Source organism: Bactrocera oleae, chromosome 2, assembly GCF_042242935.1.
Source record: "Bactrocera oleae isolate idBacOlea1 chromosome 2, idBacOlea1, whole genome shotgun sequence".
Taxonomy (NCBI): Eukaryota; Metazoa; Arthropoda; class Insecta; order Diptera; family Tephritidae; genus Bactrocera; species Bactrocera oleae.
Genome location: NC_091536.1, coordinates 42,407,090 through 42,425,436, shown reverse-complemented (window position 1 = coordinate 42,425,436; position 18,347 = coordinate 42,407,090). Strand labels below are relative to the sequence as shown.

Genomic DNA, 18,347 nt, shown 5'->3' with positions numbered 1-18,347 from the left:
TCAATGAGCTTTTTGGTTATACTCCCTAGTTCGGCCATACAGTCTCCACGAGGTTGCGCCGATTTTACCAGGGGTGTGGTATGGCCCAACACTGGTGGTGACGACCTCGCTCTCAGAGGTTTGTCAACACCAAGGTTTTTGATCGGGGACCTACCCAGCCTGGGTGTCCCTTTAAAGGGGTCTTGCGTTTCTGAAATCGGCGTCCTTTGGGAAGTATTTGTTACTTGCACCTTGTTCTCACTTTCGCTCCAGCTAGTGCCGCTGGCGCCTGGATTTTAATTGGGGGCACACATATTTCTATGAGACGGTGTATATTCACCACAGTAATAAGAGCATCAACGGATCTGCTAGCTTTTATACCGCATCCTCCACTCCTGCCACTCATCGTCGGGGATTGCTTATTCGTTTTAACCTATTTCGCAACTGACCTGCTACTACAGGCCGTTCGGCTATCCCACGGTAGCTTAGAGCACAGCTAGCGCGCCCAAATTCGATAGGACAGACCACTCAATCGTAGCAGATGTTATCTGGGTGCATGCGTCTGAACTCACGGGCGGATGCGACTCGCGCGCAAGCCCCCTCAGCAGCAGCGACCACCCAAGCGGTCGCGGAGGCACAGCCCACATCTCCCACACAGGAAAAGGTTACTCTATTGGTCGCCGGCCGGAGCAATGTCCCCGTAACGGTCCTGAGTCAACCGATGCGGCCCTGCATCGAATCGATCCGTGGGTTAAGAGCTCGCTGCTAGGACGTTGGTCCGCACAGGATTCGCAATCTCCTGCACTTGGGACAGATACCGGCACCTTTTGGGAGCTCCTAACAGGGGGCACTGCCTATATGTACATACATATGTGCGAATGACATTGTCACACAAAAAATGCATACACGAACCTACATGCATATACGCGAACACATGTAAGTATGTCACCACCAAAAACTAGAAGCATTGTTCTAAAAAACCAACTATCGTCTCAAATGGCATAAGCAGCATCAGAAGTCAATATGGCAGCCGTAGCAAAATTTATATAAAGCATACAACAACAAAATCTTCATTCATGACGGCAAGCGCAACAGGCAACTTCACTTCATTCATAAAAACAGACACCATCACATCTCCCCGAACATGCCTTTGCCCACAAGCATATTTTCGCGACGATGGCAAAAGTGCCAAAGTGGCTACATAGCCTAAAATATTTTTACATGGCTCGCACAAATCTCCATCGATATGTATGCATGCTCATATATAAACACACATATTGTGACGAACAGGGATGATATAACAAAATCGAACCGACGCTAAATTGCCAGAAGCAACTAGGCAGCGAATTCGTAGTTGCCAGAATGTTCTAGTAGCGAAATTTTGTTACAGATTTACTATATAAGGGCCACCGGATTGTGCAGCAAACACAGTTCTAGTTAGAGTGTTGTCGTGTTAAGAGCAATTGAGACTTTACAAAAAGTTGTAAGTTCGAATAACGAGCGATAAGTGTTAAGTTGTTGAAATTAGAAGTAAAGATAAGTGTATAGCATTTAATTTGGGACTTTTATTTAACAATCCAGTAGTCGAACTCAAGAGTGAGTTACAAGGTAGACGATGTATCGAGAAATCCGTTACAATATTTACGAAGGTTTGTGGGCAAAACTGTTAGAGCGGTATTGTAAGAATTAAGCAAATAAGAAAATTGTATAAATAAGATTAAATTGAAGTAAAGAGATCAGTTATTCATCGGGATCACTCAAACTATCATATTTGATTTCTTCCGCGCGTTTGCGGAAAACCATATATTTTTTTAAAACTTCCTAATCGAAGGAAGTTAATTGGCGCCTAACAACGTGGGACATGTGTTACATGTGATAGTGATATCTTCGGCGAAAAAAGGAGGAAGAAAATAACAAGTATCCCTAGCCGAAAGGAATAATATCCTATATCCTAATATCCTATGTGCAAGTATGCTCTTGGGAGCAGAAAAGGAAAAGAACAAAAACAAAAGAAAAGTGAAGTGAAGTGTTGCAAAAATAAAGATGAACAAGTAAGGAAGGGGTAAGTTCAAATGTAACCGAACATTTTATACTCTCGCAAAGTCAAATGGTATATTCGTTCGAGATTTCTTTGTGGATGGACCGATATTTTCGGTAGAAGGTCAACTATAGGCACTGGGGTTCACGTATTTAGTACCTAGTGGCTTGAACAGTTTTGGTAAGATTTACACAATTTTTACATCACAAGGTGGCATACTTTAAACGTATTATTCACGCAAAGTTTTACCCCGATATACTCATTGTTGCTTGATTTGCATACTGGAAAGTGGAAAAATCAAATGTAAATTAAAATGGTGTTATATGGGAAATAGGCGTGGTTGTAATCCGATTTCGCCCATTTCGCACTGTAACATTGAAAAGAATGTTATGTACCGAGTTTGGTTGAAATCGGTTAAACAGATCCCAAGATATGGGTTTTCACCTAAAAGTGGGCGGTACCACGCCCACTGACAAATTTTGAACGCGGTTCCTATAAAGTCATCTCATACTATCCCAGATATAAGATTTTTTGTCTCTGGCGTGTTTAGTGCTTGATTTATCGCGCTTTTAGTAGTTTTTAGCAGTACCGTTATATGAGTGGGCGGGGTTGTCATCCGATTTCACCCATTTGCACAATGTGGGTAGAGGTGCCAAAAACATTTGCTTCCAGTGAATTTTGTTATAATAGCTTAAACGGTTTAGAAGATATGCGCATTAAACCTATTAGAGGGCGAAACCACGCCCACTTTTTAAAAAAAAGTTACACTGCAGATGCACCTCCTTAATGTGATACTGTGTACCAAATAACAGTCTTGTATCTTATTGCGGAGCTTAGTTATGGCAATTAATTTGTTTTTGATGAATAGCGTTTTGTGGGCATGGCAATGGTCTGATTACGCCCATCTGCAATATTAACCGTCTAACGGTACCAGAAAACATGTGTACCAAGTATCATAAAGATATCTCAATTTTTACTCAAGTTACAGCTTGCAGAGACGGACGGACAGACAGTCACCTGGATTTCAACTCGTCCCTTTATCCTGATCATTTATATATATAGAACCCTATATCTAACTCGATTAGTTTTAAATGATACAAACAACCGTTAGGTGAACAAAACTACTATACTCTGTTTGCTACTGGCTAGATGAGTTACGCCTCCCCCCTCCACACACGCCACTGCGCGCCAACACACCACATCAACACGATCCACAACAGACATCACACCACTCAGACCACCCACACATATCACCACCACCCACACATCACACCACAACTCTACACAACTCCACACTCAAAAGGGGCTAACAGAGGACCAAATCTTCCCTTTTTCGTTAGCAATTCAAGCGATCAAGACGTGCAACTTTTCCGCCCTTTTTGCGCCCGTATATTTTTTTTTATATCAGCCGTGACCGTGCCCGTTTGGTTTTTTTTGTTACGGAACAGTGGAAACAAGGTGATTGCGTAACCGAAACAATTATTTATTGGTCCTTCGAGCCATAGTGAGCGGCACTATGGAGTCAAGAAAAAAAAAAACAAAAAAAAAAAAACTATAAAATCGAAAAATAAAAAAAAAGTGCTGTGAGAAACAAAAAAAGTGGCTAAACGTTGAAATACACAAGGAAAAAAAAAAAAAAAGACATAAGTGCTGCGCAGTGCAGTGAAAAAACCATATATACACACACGAAAAAAAAAAAGACATAAGTGCTGTGCAGTGCAGTGAAAAAACCATATATACACATAGAAAACAAAAAAAAAAAAAAAACACGGAACAGAAGAAGAAAACCAACAACGTGCGCGCAATACAAACAACAACAACCACTCCAGCTCACCAAAATCACCCACCGCAGCCAAGCAGCAAAGGACTGGGCAACAACGAAAGGCACACGCACAGACACATAGTTAAAATATTGTCCACAAAACCCCTTGACGGAAACCCCAAAGTGAGTCGTATCGATTCCATTTAGTATATGTATATATCCTCTTATTATATGTATGTTGAAATTTATGCCTTTGGGTTTATTTTTTACAAAAATCCGTCTTAATAAAGGCAATAATAAAAAAAAGCGGTTACCAAACTGTTTCTATGTTTCGGTTTCTTTTCCGGTAAAAACCCAAAATACCGCTAAGATATAAAACAGTTTGGTAAAAAATATATATCCAATGAACTCTTGATTGCCTAAATGCTTACCGTTGTGTTCAAATACACAAAAACATTTCTAAAACTAAATAATTCAAGTATTTACTTGCACCAATTTCCAGTAATACCCCTATACTTAATCAAGTATAAGCAGGATTGCGTAAAATAAGCAAAGGGGAATCAAAAGAAAAAAAAAACACAAACAAAAGCGAAAACGTACAAAATAAATTTTAACATACATATACATATTATATTTAACATATATAAATATATACATACATATATCACTAAAAATTTATATACATACATATATACATAAATTCTACTCGAACAACTGCGGTAAATTATTTTACTTTTCGCGGTCTTTTCGCACTGCGTACATATATTCCGCAAAAATATATTACGTGAAATCCATACGTACCTATATACATAAATTTTACAAGAATACCTGTGGTATATGCTTTCCTTTTCGCACTGCGTATATATACACGCTCAGGTATACAAAAATACATAAGTACTTCGCTTCAAAGTCCACATTGGCAAATATTCCGCAATACCCCTTGTTCTTTGTTAAACAAAAACAAGTAGGATTGCAATATACATAGGTATAATATTCTAAGTCCACATTGGCACATATTCGCAATAACCCTTGTTCTTTGACCAACAAAAACAAGCAGGATTGTGCAAAAATATTGAAACATAATATATTACATAAATACATATGTACATATGTACAAAGTGCATTGATCTCTAAGACGAGCTCTCAATTGTGCATAACATCAAGTACATATGTATCAGCTGATCCGCTTATAGGTATACCCTATAGGAATTACGGACACATAATACTTACAAATAAAAGTAAAAATAAAAAACAGTTGCGTTTAATATTAATCAATTAAATAATATTAAAGGAAAAAAAGCGATAAAACACGAAATACGCGCAATATATTCATTTAATTAAATAAAAACTCTTATTATCATAAAAGAGTTAGGTACTCATACGAGTTTAAAAAAGTTATTAATTTGTTGATTTTTTCTAAAAAATAAACAAAAACACTTATTTTCTTAAAATAGGTTTCAAATATACATATATTTCTTACAGTGAAAATATTATATTTTATTTCGGCACATCTCTTAAATGAGCTCAGACTCGAAAGATTCTAAAACAACTCAGTTGCTAAAAGTTCCAAAAATGATTTCTGACGAAAGAAGTCCATGTACACCTGCAGAAGCTACACGCTCAAAGCAAGGTGCTACAAAACAAAAACGGGTGAAAGATATTTCATACACCAAATTTATCTCTGAGAGTGACAGTTTAATACGACACTGCACTCGATTTTCATCTTCGCCGATTCAGGACAATTCTGAATCGGTATTAGAAATCAAAAAGGAAAATCTTGATAATTTCTGGACACGTCTCCAAGCTGCATATGACGCAATAGTAGAATCTGACGACTCAGATCTACCTGAAAATTTTAAATCCTCGGCTTACGCCAAGTACGAAAACTGCTTAGACCAGTTTGAAGAAACAAAAGCAATGATTTCGGATCAATTAAAATTAATTAAAGCCATAGCACCTGCTCCACATCCGAGAGTAGAGCTGCCACAAATTCAATGTCAAGAGTCAAATTCAGGCATCCATCTCAAGGTGCCCACATGTGATACAGAAATCTTTCATGGTGGTTATGAACAATGGCCGTCCTTCCGGGACATGTTTACAGCCGTTTACATAAACCACCCAAAATTAACAAATGCACAAAAATTTTATCACCTCCGATACAAAACAAAAGGTCAAGCAGGCGTCATAGTCAAACAGTTCAAACTAAATGACGATCATTTCAATCTGGCTTGGGAAGCAATAAAAGAGAGATACGAAAATGAAAGAATATTGGTCGATAAGCAAGTAACGATACTAATGAACTTGCCTAAAATTCAGAAAGAAACAAGTGATAAGTTTATTAGATTACAATCCACTGTTTCTAATTGTTTGTCGGTTTTATCGACACAAAATATTCCCACAGACAGCTGGGACCCTATTCTCGTAAATATATGCACCGCGGCATTACCAGAAAAATCGTTACTTTTGTGGGAACAATCGCTGAAAGAATTTCTAACTACCCAATATGAAATAGCAGAAAGGGTAGACAAAAAACTAGTTAGAACTAAAAACGTTCAAAACGACCTCAATAGAAGCTTTAATAGACCCCAAACCAGTAGCAATAACAATTTAAATAGAAGTTTTTTTAAAAATCAATCGTTCACATCCGAACAGTATAAACAAACGTCATGCGAACTGTGTACAGGAGGGCATAAACTTAAATCTTGCGATAAATTCAAAAAATTAAATATTGTCGATAGGAACAATTTTGTGAGAACAAAAAGACTTTGTACAAATAGCCTATCACATGCACATACACTTAAAGAGTGCGAAAGCAAATTTAATTGCGTTTATTGCCCTAATTTCCCCCCAAGCGGATAAGCACATACAAGCAGAAGCTATAGTCTTACCGCAACTAACAAATATGCTTCCAAGCTATCATATAAATAGCAAGCATTGGCCAAAGGTTTCACACCTAAAGCTAGCAGATCCCAACTGCAACACTCCCGCTTAAATAGACCTTCTATTAGGCAGCGATCTCATACCACAGATAATACTCGAAGGTATTGAGAAAATTTCGAAAACACTATTGGCACAAAATACTATTTTTGGGTGGATCCTAAGTGGACTAGTTTCGGAAACAGTTACCACCATGACCACTCAGGTTGAGGAAATCTCAAACGAATACCTCAATTCACAATTGAAAAAATTTTGGGAGTTAGAAGAACTCCCCCCATATCAATCACAACCCCCGAAGATCAGTATTTTGAAGACTTTTACAAAGCCACAACTACTAGATCAGATAATGGTCGGTACGTCGTACGACCACCACTAAAACAACAATTTCCCAACACCATCGCCTTAGGTCACTCTCGCACCTCTGCAGTTTCAAAGTATGGAAAAAAACCTACTTAAAAAATGCGAACTCAAACCAGTATATGATGGTGTGTTGGAAGAATATCTCCATTTAGACCACATGGAGGAAGTAAGTCCATGCGAAAAAATCATTAACGGCAAATACCACTCATTTTACTTGCCGCATCATGCAGTGGTAAAGCCAGACAAAAAAACAACTAAAGTAAGAGTTGTCTTCAATGCATCAAGACCCACCAGCTCGGGGAATTCCCTAAATGATATCCTATTTACGGGACCCACGCACAAAAAATGTATAGGCAAATAGTCGTACATAAAGACAATCAAGATTTTCAGCGAATTATTTTCCGAAAATCTCCCAATAGTCCACTACGCGACTATAAACTTAAAACAGTTACCTTTGGCGTCAACTGTGCTCCATATTTAGCCATTCGAACACTGCACGAATTGGCAGAAAACACCAAGTCAGAATTTCCTCTGGCAACCCAGGTGTTAAAAACACAAACGTATGTAGACGTTATCCTGTCTGGATGTCACAGTCTTTCACAAGCATACGAGTCACTAGCACAAGTGACACAAGCCCTCAAAACCGCAGGGTTTCTGTTAAAAAAGATAACGGCGAACCACCCTAATATCTTAAAGGATATACCTAAAGCAGGATGGCTTTCGCCAATTATGATACAAGCGAAAATCTTGATACAAGAATTATGGCTAGACGGAACCGACTGGGACGAACAAGTGAAACCTCTTCGCTTAGAAAAATGGTCCCAGTTCGCAAACAATCTGGAAGACATTTTCCAGATACAAATCCCACGATGGGTAAACTATTTCCCCGAACACAAAGTCGAAATACACGGCTTCTGTGATGCCTCGGAGAAGGCATACTGTGCCACTATCTATGTGCGCACACAAAGCGATACTGAGACCACAAGCCACTTATTAGTAGCAAAAGCAAAGGTGGCTCCTTTCAAAACCCTAAGTCTACCTCGACTTGAGCTCTGTGGCGCGCTACTACTCGCAAAATTAGCTTCCATGGTGCAGACCCATTTAAACATGAAGAAACACAGATTGTATCTCTGGTCCGATTCTGAAATTTTTCTAGCCTGGTTGGAAAAACCACCACATGCATGGAAGACGTACATTGCTAATCGAACGTTTCAAATACTTGACCTAGTGGGGTCAGCCACTTGGCGACATATAGCCAGTGCTGACAATCCCGCTGATCTAGGTAGAAGAGGATGCAAGCCCCTGCATCTCGCCACCACCACCCTCTGGTGGAATGGCCCCCGACGGTTAACAGAGTCTCTCGATTCTTGGCCACAATCGCCCATGCGCAATATATTATAATAGCCCCAGAAAGTCGAAAAATCGACTCCTTTCACACAGCAGTGGAGGATACTGACATCCTTGAGCGATTTTCATCGTTCTCCCGAGCCCTCAGAGTAATCGCCTATATTTTAGAGTTCATAGAGCGACTTAAAATTAAAGTTAAGGGAGTTCCCTCAGAGTACCCCAATGCGATACATTGACGCACCTGGAATTGCAAAAGGCAAAGGTCGCTCTAATCGCAGCAACTCAAACGCGCTACTTCAGCCGCGATATAACACAATTAAGAGAATCAAAACCCATTGACAAAAGGAGTTCACTCTTAGTTCTTAACCCATTCCTCGACACGAAAGGTCTGCTTCGTGCGAATGGTCGGCTTGGCAATTCAAGCCTCACGTATACTGAACGCCATCCTCTAATCATACCAGAGAAATCTCGACTTGCCACTTTACTCCTCAATTATATCCACTTACTTATGCTCCACGCAGAACATCGCCTAATGCAACATATAGTCCGCCAAGAGTTCTATATTCCCCGACTTAAGCCCCAAATAAAAGAATGCATTTTCATGTGCAAGATCTGCACTCTGCATAAGCAGAAGTTGCGAACGCAGATTATGGCAGCACTTCCACCGGAACGCTGTAACTTCGCTCTGGCTTTCACAGTCACAGGTGTCGATTTTGCTGGGCCTTTTCAAATAAAGGCGTCCATGCTAAGGTCGCCCAACATAATGAAAGGCTATGTGGCTGTCTTTGTCTGTTTTACGACAAAAGCAGTGCACCTCGAGCTATGTACAAATCTCACTAAGGAGGCTTTTCTCGCGGCATTTGCTCGCTTCGTCGGACGACGCGGCTTCCCCTCAAAACTAATGAGCGATAACGGCAAAACCTTCATTGGAGCCCAAAGAGCCACTGAAACAACAGACAGTTTGTGGATTTTATTAAACAAGTATCACCTGAAATTGTTGAGAAGTATGCTCCCCAAGGCATTAATTGGCAGTTTATCCCCCCAAGCGCTCCTCATATGGGTGGTTTATGGGAATCAGCTGTAAAAGCTTCAAATCCCACTTCACAAAAAGTAGCTGGAAATTATAAATTCAATTATGAAGAATTCACTACCTTATTAACCCGAATTGAAGCCGTTCTCAATTCACGGACACTCACAACACTCTCGCAAGATCCCTCCGACTTCACAGCCCTAACTCCAGGGCATTTTCTCAAAGGAGCACCCATTCTGGCCATACCTGAGCCAGGCGTGGGGTCGCTATTCCTATTAAATCAATGGGAAAGAATCAAAATTCTCCATCATGATTTCAGCCGCCGATGGAAGGAAGAGTACATCAAGGACCTTCATAAAAGGTACCGATGGAAAACTCCAGAAAAGGCACCAAAGCTTGGAGACTGTGTTATCATACACGATGATTGGCCGCATAGAAAAACTAAATTACGGTTCCGACGGTCATATACGAGTAGTTGATCTCCATACTCAAAGCGGCACATTCGCCATAAATTTACATGCCACAAATGTATAATCATTCCAACTTCTTCATACAGATCAATATGGAAGTAGATATGGCAGCAACACCAACGCCAGCTGTGAGGTCCGCCATCAATGTGCCGCGCCCTGGGGCAACTCCAACACCACGAACCGCAGCGGCAACCGTTCCTGCAACCGCTCCCCGTAATGGCGCGCGACCACTACCACCTTCATCAGCACCTGTAACGGTGCCGCAACGCAGCCGATGCCCACTGTGTCGAAGCACACACCGGCTGCAACACTACAGCATTTTTCGAAGCATGCAGCCACCACAACGTCAGTAGGTTGCCCAAGCTCACGGGCACTGCCTCAACTGTTTGTAAACGGTCCACACGACACCGGAGTGTACGTCGGTTACGATTTGCCAACTGTGCAATCGACCGCACCATATCCTGCTGCACCGCACCCCAAAGCGGGCCGTAGATCGCAGCAGAGCAGACATCAGGATCGCCCCGAAGACAGGCTGCTCCACCTCCCTCCAGACCAAGGCGACAGGTGGCATCAACGCGGCGTCGGCAGCCCAGGCCAACATACCGCCGCTCCACTGGCCTCAGCAGTGTTGTTGCTACGCTGCAGTAACTACAGCGATTGCTAGGCTAGAATTCGCCTGGGGGGGCCGGGATGGCTAGATAAGTTACGCCTCCCCCCTCCATACACGCCACTGCGCGCCAACACACCACATCAACACGATCCACAACAGACATCACACCACTCAGACCACCCACACATACACATCACATCACACCACAACTCTACACAACTCCACACTCAAAAGGGGCTAACAGAGGACCAAATCTTCCCTTTTTCGTTAGCAATTCAAGCGATCAAGACGTGCAACTTTTCCGCCCTTTTTGCGCCCGTATATTTGTTTTTATATCAGCCGTGACCGTGCCCGTTTGGTTTTTTTGTTACGGAACAGTGGAAACAAGGTGAGTGCGTAACCGAAACAATTATTTAGCTACAGAGTTGCGAGAGTATAAGAACAAAAACAGAGAATTGTGAAAATAACTTAAAAGATGAAAAACAACCAAACTGTAACGAATTCGAAACTGGCAGTCAACAGTTCAAGTGAAGAATTTAAGTAAATAAAACACAAAAAATAAGAATTAAGGCATTTCACGCTAAGCCGACGCGTTGCGCCCTAAGGACAAAATTCTAAAGTACCTACAACGAAGGACAGCGAGGGACAAAATTCCAAGGTGGCTACAACAAAGGATAGTCTTTAAGTTGCATTTTTCTTATTATTAATTTAATATAAATAAAAAAAGCATGTTCAAAATAAAGGCTCGACCAGCCACATAACAAAAAATTGTGAAACCGCGATTCACCACCGCAAGGGGGACCCTCCGGTTTATAACATAAAGTCAATTCTACGATTCTGAACTCTAGACCCTCCAGAATTAAAGTGTTTCCTTTCCTAGAAAGGAACAAAAAATTATTATAAAACAAGTAAGGAAGGGCTAAGTTCAGATGTAACCGAACATTTTATACTCTCGCAAAGTCAAATGGTATACTCGTTTGAGATTTTTCATTGTGGATTGACTGATATTTTCGGTAGAAGGTCAACTATAGGCACTGGGGTCCACATATTTAGTACTTAGGGGTTTGAACAGTTTTGGTTCGATTTAGACAATTTTTGGCCGCAGGGTGGCATACTCTAATTGCATTATTCACGCAAAGTTTTACCCCGATATAATCATTGTTACCTGATTTGCATAGTGGAAAGTGAAAGAATCAGATGGAATTGAAAATGGTGTTACATGGGAAGTAAGCGTGGTTGTAGTCCGATTTCGCCCATTTTCGCACTATGACATAGAAACATGAAAAGAACGTTATGCACCGAATTTGGATGAAATCGGTTGAGCAGATCTCAAGATATGGGTTTTCACCTAAAAGTGGGCTGTGCCACGCCCACTGACTAATTTTGAACGCAGTTTCTATAAAGCCAATTTATACCATCTCAGAGATAAGATTTAATGTCTCTGGCATGTTTAGTGCTTGATTTATCGCGCTTTTAGTAGTTTTTAACAGTACCGTTATATGGGGAGTGGGCGGAGGTGCCACCCGATTTCAACTATTTTCACATCGTCAATAGAAGTGCTAAAAACGTTTGCTTCTAGTGAATTTTGTTATTATAGCATTAGCGGTTTAGGAGATATGCACATTAAACCTATTAGAGGCGGGACCACGCCCACTTTAAAAAAATCCTCCTTATTGTGATCTTGTGTACCAAATAACAGTCTTGTATCTTATTGCGGAGCTTAGTTATGGCAAGTTATTTGTTTTTGATTAATGGCGTTTTGTGGGCGTGGCAGTGGTCCGATTACGCCCATCTGCAATACCAACCGTCTCACGGTAACAAGAAACATGTCTACCAAGTTTCATAAAGATATCTCAATTTTTACTCAAGTTAGAGCTTGCACGGGCGGACGGACAGACAGTCACCCGGATTTCAACTCGTCTCTTCATCCTGATCATTTATATATATATAACCCTATATCTAACTCGATTAGTTTTAGGTGATACAAACAACCGTTAGGTGAACAAAACTATTATACTCTGTAGCAACAGGTTGCGAGAGTATAAAAATATATAATGGGAAATAATTCAAGCACACTAAAAGACGAAAGGCTGTACTATTGTAATTATTGCAAGGGCAACCATAGAACTGAAACTTGCCTATATTTAAAACATGCCAAAACTAAAATAATAAAAAATGGCTCTAAATAGTGAATATGAGAATCTTGTTGCTAGACTAATAACTGTAACAAATGCTTCTCTTAGATTGGAGGTAGAGGAGTAGCGAAGGTAACTACAAGATTTAACACAGTCAACTACAGCCGTTGATTATAAAGTAGAGGTGATCGATCCTCATATAAATTGTGATGAGTCACTTGAAGTGGTCAAGTCACTACCAGAATTCAATGGGAAATAAAATAAGTATGTTAGTTGAAGAGAATCAGCCAATAATGCAATGAGTTTGTATGTAAGAAGCAGCCGTAGGTATTTTGCTGCATTAACAATAATGATAAATAAAGATACGAATGATGCTAACGACATTTTATCCAATCACGGAACGGTTCTGAATTTCGATGCCACTTCAGCACTGCTCGATTTCGCTTGCGCGGACAAGTGACCTGCACATATTATATTATCGAACAGGAGATGAGTATTTTATGACAGGGCATTTATTTACTTATTGAATACTATAATAAGGTTAACGAAAAACTAACCTTGCTAATTAACAAATTGTTGATGACTTACGGGTCGGATAGTGCCGTAACTAAAGAATTAAACGCAAAAAATAGGCGGGATGCGTTGCGTATATTTATAACAGGTCTAAATGGAAATTTAGCCAATATATTATTTTCACTATCACCAAGTAATTTGTTAAATGCGTTGGCAAAAGCACAGGAATTAGAATCAAATAATATGCGAGCAATTTTCGCATCACAATACGGGAAAAATACGAATCATTACAGACTACGGACTAACTTCAATAACGGAAATTTCAATAATAATTTACAGTTTCCACAAACTCAATTTCAAAGAGGCTTCAAAGGCCATTTCAACAAAACATTCAGACAAGACCTATTTCAATGGATGTCGATCTAAATACTCGAATCCAAAACAGACCACATTATAATGTAAACAATAATGTACATAATACAAAAATTAATACTACAGATAAACGACTATATTCCAGCGTACAACTAAGTAATCAACCACCAAATAAAACACAAAGGATAAATAATATAAAAGAGGATCATTTTTAGATCAAAACTAACTCTGCCATATATTTTCCTACATGACAGGGTTAATGGCCAAAACCTTAAAATACTTGTAGATACGGGAGCAACAAGTTTCTATATAAAATCAGGAATTTATGAGAATAAAAACGAATTAAATATATATAAAGGAGTAAAAACAATTAATGGATTTTCGATAATACGTTATTATCATTTTATTACTCTATTTGGTAAAAGACAAATTTTTTACGAAATCGAAAATTTAGAAGCAGACTTTTTAATTGGATACAAATTCCTGAAAGAAATTAATGCAGTGATCAACTTGAAAGAAAAAAAGTTGATAATAAATAATAAAAAGGAAGAAGACATATTTAGCTTAGGAGATGAATCTGAGCAACATGAGATTAAAGGAAATTTAAAAGATGAAAACATTAAAGGAAATATAATTACTTTGGGAGCAGAGACTTCTAAAGCACCAGCTGAAGATTTATACCAGCACAATGAATATATTAAAAATAAAAAATATAATGTGGAACAAGTAAGTTCTACAATGCCAGCCGATGGTAATACCGGCAACAAAAATAAAAAATTCAATTATAAAAAATATATTGTGGAACAAAAAAGTTCTACAACGCCAGCCTGTGGTAATACCGGCAACAAAAAAATAAAATTTACTGTGGAACAAAAAAGTTCTACAACACCAGCCGATGGTAATACCGGCAACAAAAGAATAAAATTTACTGTGGAACAAAAAAGTTCTACAACGCCAGTCGAAGTACTTACCGACAATAAAGAAAATTATCTAAACAAAATTACTTTGAAGGAAGAATTCTCTGAATTGAATATTGGAGGAAAAAAATAAGAAATAAAGTAAATGAAATACATTCTTCATAAAAACATAAATTTACTGTTTCGAACGGATATTCGTGCGGAAATAAGAATATCGGTAAATACTCCAATTTGGAGTAAACATTATCAGTATCCTTTAGCATCAAATGCTTTTGTGAATAAAGAAATCGCTAATCTTTTAAAAAACGAAGTTCTACGACCAAGTAGAAGTCCTTATAATTCTTCAATCTGGGTGGTACCAAAAAAGAGTATCAATGATAATGGCACAGCAAAATTAAGAATGGTAGTGGATTTAAAAAAAACAAAATGAAATTACTATTTCGGATAAATATCCAATACCAGATACAAATGTTATACTTTCAAATTTAGGAGGATCACAGTCGATTTAGAATCAGGATTTCACCAAATATTAAGACTGCCATTTGGCTTAAAGAATGCACCAAGTATTTTCCAACGAGCTATGGATAATCTATTAAGAGCATTTATTGAAAAATTCTGTCACGTATATATTGATGATACTTGTATAATTGTTTTTTCACGCAACTTAATCGTATAAAACATTTGAATCAAGTAATCAACTTACTTAAAAATCGAATATGAAAATATCATACAATATTCAGTAGAGAGCTCTGATAATACACAAATTTAAGAAACTAAAACACCATTGAATCAATTTAAGCAACAAATACTTCTTAGTAAAGGTCGCTTTACTATTCACGAATCTATTAATAATTTTAATAAAACAAGGCATATTATTGAATATGATACACTTCAAAATTTAATGACTATTCTAAAAGAATTCTTACAACCAAATCTTGTAACTGCAATATATTGTACACCTGAAGACTTATTTGATATAAAGGTTAAATTAAAAGAAACATTTACTAACAAGTTTTTATTTACAAAAAATTTTCCCACGGATAAACCAAACAAGGAAGACCAAGGAAAAATAATTGAGCAAACGCATAACAAAGCGCACAGGGGCTTTGACGAAATTATTAAACAAATCTCAACTTTTTACTATTGGCCAGAAATTCATAAGCAATTTAAAGAATACATTAGAAATTGTGAAATTTATAATAAAAATAAATATGATAGACATCCCATAAAAATATCAATTGGAGAGGTCCCTATACCTAAAGAGGAGGGAATACAAATACACATAGATATATTTTATGCACAATCATTAAAATTCATAACATGTATCGATAGTTATTCAAAGTTTTTGGTTATTAAGCAAATTAAAGACAAGCTTAATTTAGAAGATAAAGTGTTAGAGATATTAAAAGGGTTCCCTAATGTAAAGAGAATAACAATTGATAATGAACCAGGATTTACTATGGTACAATTTAAATCCCTAATGCAGAGACGTCAGATTGAAATTTATTTCTGCAACCCAAATCATAGCCCCACAAATGGTCAGATTGAGAGGGTAAATTCAACAATAATTGAAATATCACGATGTATAAAAAAGAATATAATTTAATCAGCTTTTCGGAATTAATATATAGAGCCGCTCACCAATACAATCAAACTATACATTCTATAACTGATAAGAAACCATTCGAAATCTTTATAATAAGGTCTCTCATGATAATTTACCATACACACTTTTATTAGCACAAACTAGGATGCTAGAAAGGCAAAATAAACATGCTTTAACAAAACATATTTATGTGGAGATGTTATATATGAAAAAATAATAAGGGAGAGAAATAAGCTAAAGCCTAGATACAAGAAACAAGTAAAAAAAAAAAGATTTAGGGAATAAGGATACAATTAACTACAGAAATAGAATAGTTCATAAAGATATAATTAAATCTTGAATATATATAATTCAAAATGAATACGGACGATTGACTATAACTGATTTAATGGACATTTATAACTTAAAGATATTACAAAATAAAGATGATACTTATATATATTAAGTATCCAAAAATTATAAATGATTGCAAATACTAAGAAGTAAGAGCAATCACACAAGAAGACGGTAAATTAGTAATTGGCAAAAAAATTGCAAAATGCAAAAAAGAATATATTAATATTAAAAATTGTAAAAAAGAAATGACAAACACCTTTTGTAAAATTAATAATACAAATACTTGCCTATCAGATATTTTGTCCAGGTAAATGTAAAAAATCAAAGACAACAAGTAAGGAAGGGCTAAGTTCGGATGTAACCGAACATTTTATACTCTCACAAAGTCAAATGGTATACTCGTTTGAGATTTCTTTGTGGATTGACTGATATTTTCGGTAGAAGGTCAACTATAGGCACTGGGGTCCACATATTTAGTACTTAGGGGCTTGAACAGTTTTGGTTCGATTTAGACAATTTTTGGTCACAAGGTGGCATACTTTAAACGTATTATTCACGCAAAGTTTTGCCCAGATATAATCATTGTTGCTTGATATGCATAGTGGAAAGTGAAAGAATCAGATGGAATTGATAATGGTGTTATATGGAAAATAGGCGTGGTTGTGGTCCGATTTCGCCCATTTTCGCACTATAACATAGAAATATGAAAATAACGTTATGTACCGAAATGAAATTGATTGTTGAAATTGGTTAATCAGATCTCAAGATATGGGTTTTCACCTAAAAGTGATTGTCTAATTTTGAACGTGGTTCCTATAAAGTCATCTCATACCATCCCAGAGATAAAATTTAATGTCTCTGGCGTGTTTAGGGCTTGATTTATCGCGCTTTTAGTAGTTTTTAACAGTACCGTTATATGGGGAGTGGGCGGAGTTGCAACCCGATTTCGACTATTTTCACACCGTAGGTAGAGGTTCTAAAAGCATTTGCTTCCAGTGAATTTGGTTATTATGGCATAAGCGGTTTAAGAGATATGCACATTAAACTATTAGAAGCGTGACCACGCCCACTTAAAAAAAAAATTTTAACTGCAGATGCCCCTCACTAATATGATCCTGTGTACCAAATAACAGTCTTGTATCTTATTGCGGAGCTTAGTTATGGCAATTTATTTGTTTTTGATTAATGGCGTTTTGTGTGCGTGGCAGTGGTCCGATTACGCCCATCTGCAATACCAACCGTCTCACGGTACCAAGGAACATGTCTACCAAGTTTCATAAAGAAATCTCAATTTTTACTCAAGTTACAGCTTCCACAGACGGACTGACGGACAGACAGTCACACGGATTTCAATTCGTCTCTTCATCATTAATATATATATAACCCTATATCTAACTCGATTAGTTTTAGGTGATACAAACAACCGTTAGGTGAACAAAACTATTATACTCTGTAGCAACAGGTTGCGAGAGTATAAAAATAAAGAAATGAAACTTGAAAACATAAATACTTTATCTGAACGAATGAAAGTTTTGAGACTTCATTTATTTTTATGGTACATACTTGTAATTTTGTTAATAATGTACATAATTTATAGGATTGTAAAATTTAAAAAATATTATAAAATTTCTAAAATAAATAGAAATTTAGAATATCAAAAAATATCAGATAACGCTATTTCGGATAAAATAAATAAACTATCGGAAAATGATATTGAATCGGGACGATTCATCTTAGGCAGTTAACGGCAGCCTCCACGCTAATTATAAACAAAACTAAGTATATACGTTTAACACTTCCTAAACGAAGAAAGTTAATTTGCCCACATAATTATATATGTACGAGATTGATAAGAATTTTCACTTTAATAATTAACAAGTAAGGGATCACTGTATGGAGGCGAATAAACAATATATACTCCCGCAATTTGCAAGA

General features: G+C 37.6%; 1 protein-coding gene across 10 annotated transcripts in view; it reads right to left on the bottom strand.

Moving 5' to 3' along the window:
• The window catches only part of Bili (FERM domain-containing protein 8 Bili), a 530,804-nt gene that overhangs the window by 237,931 nt on the left and 274,526 nt on the right, over positions 1–18,347 (bottom strand). The gene's annotated exons all lie outside the window — the stretch shown is intronic.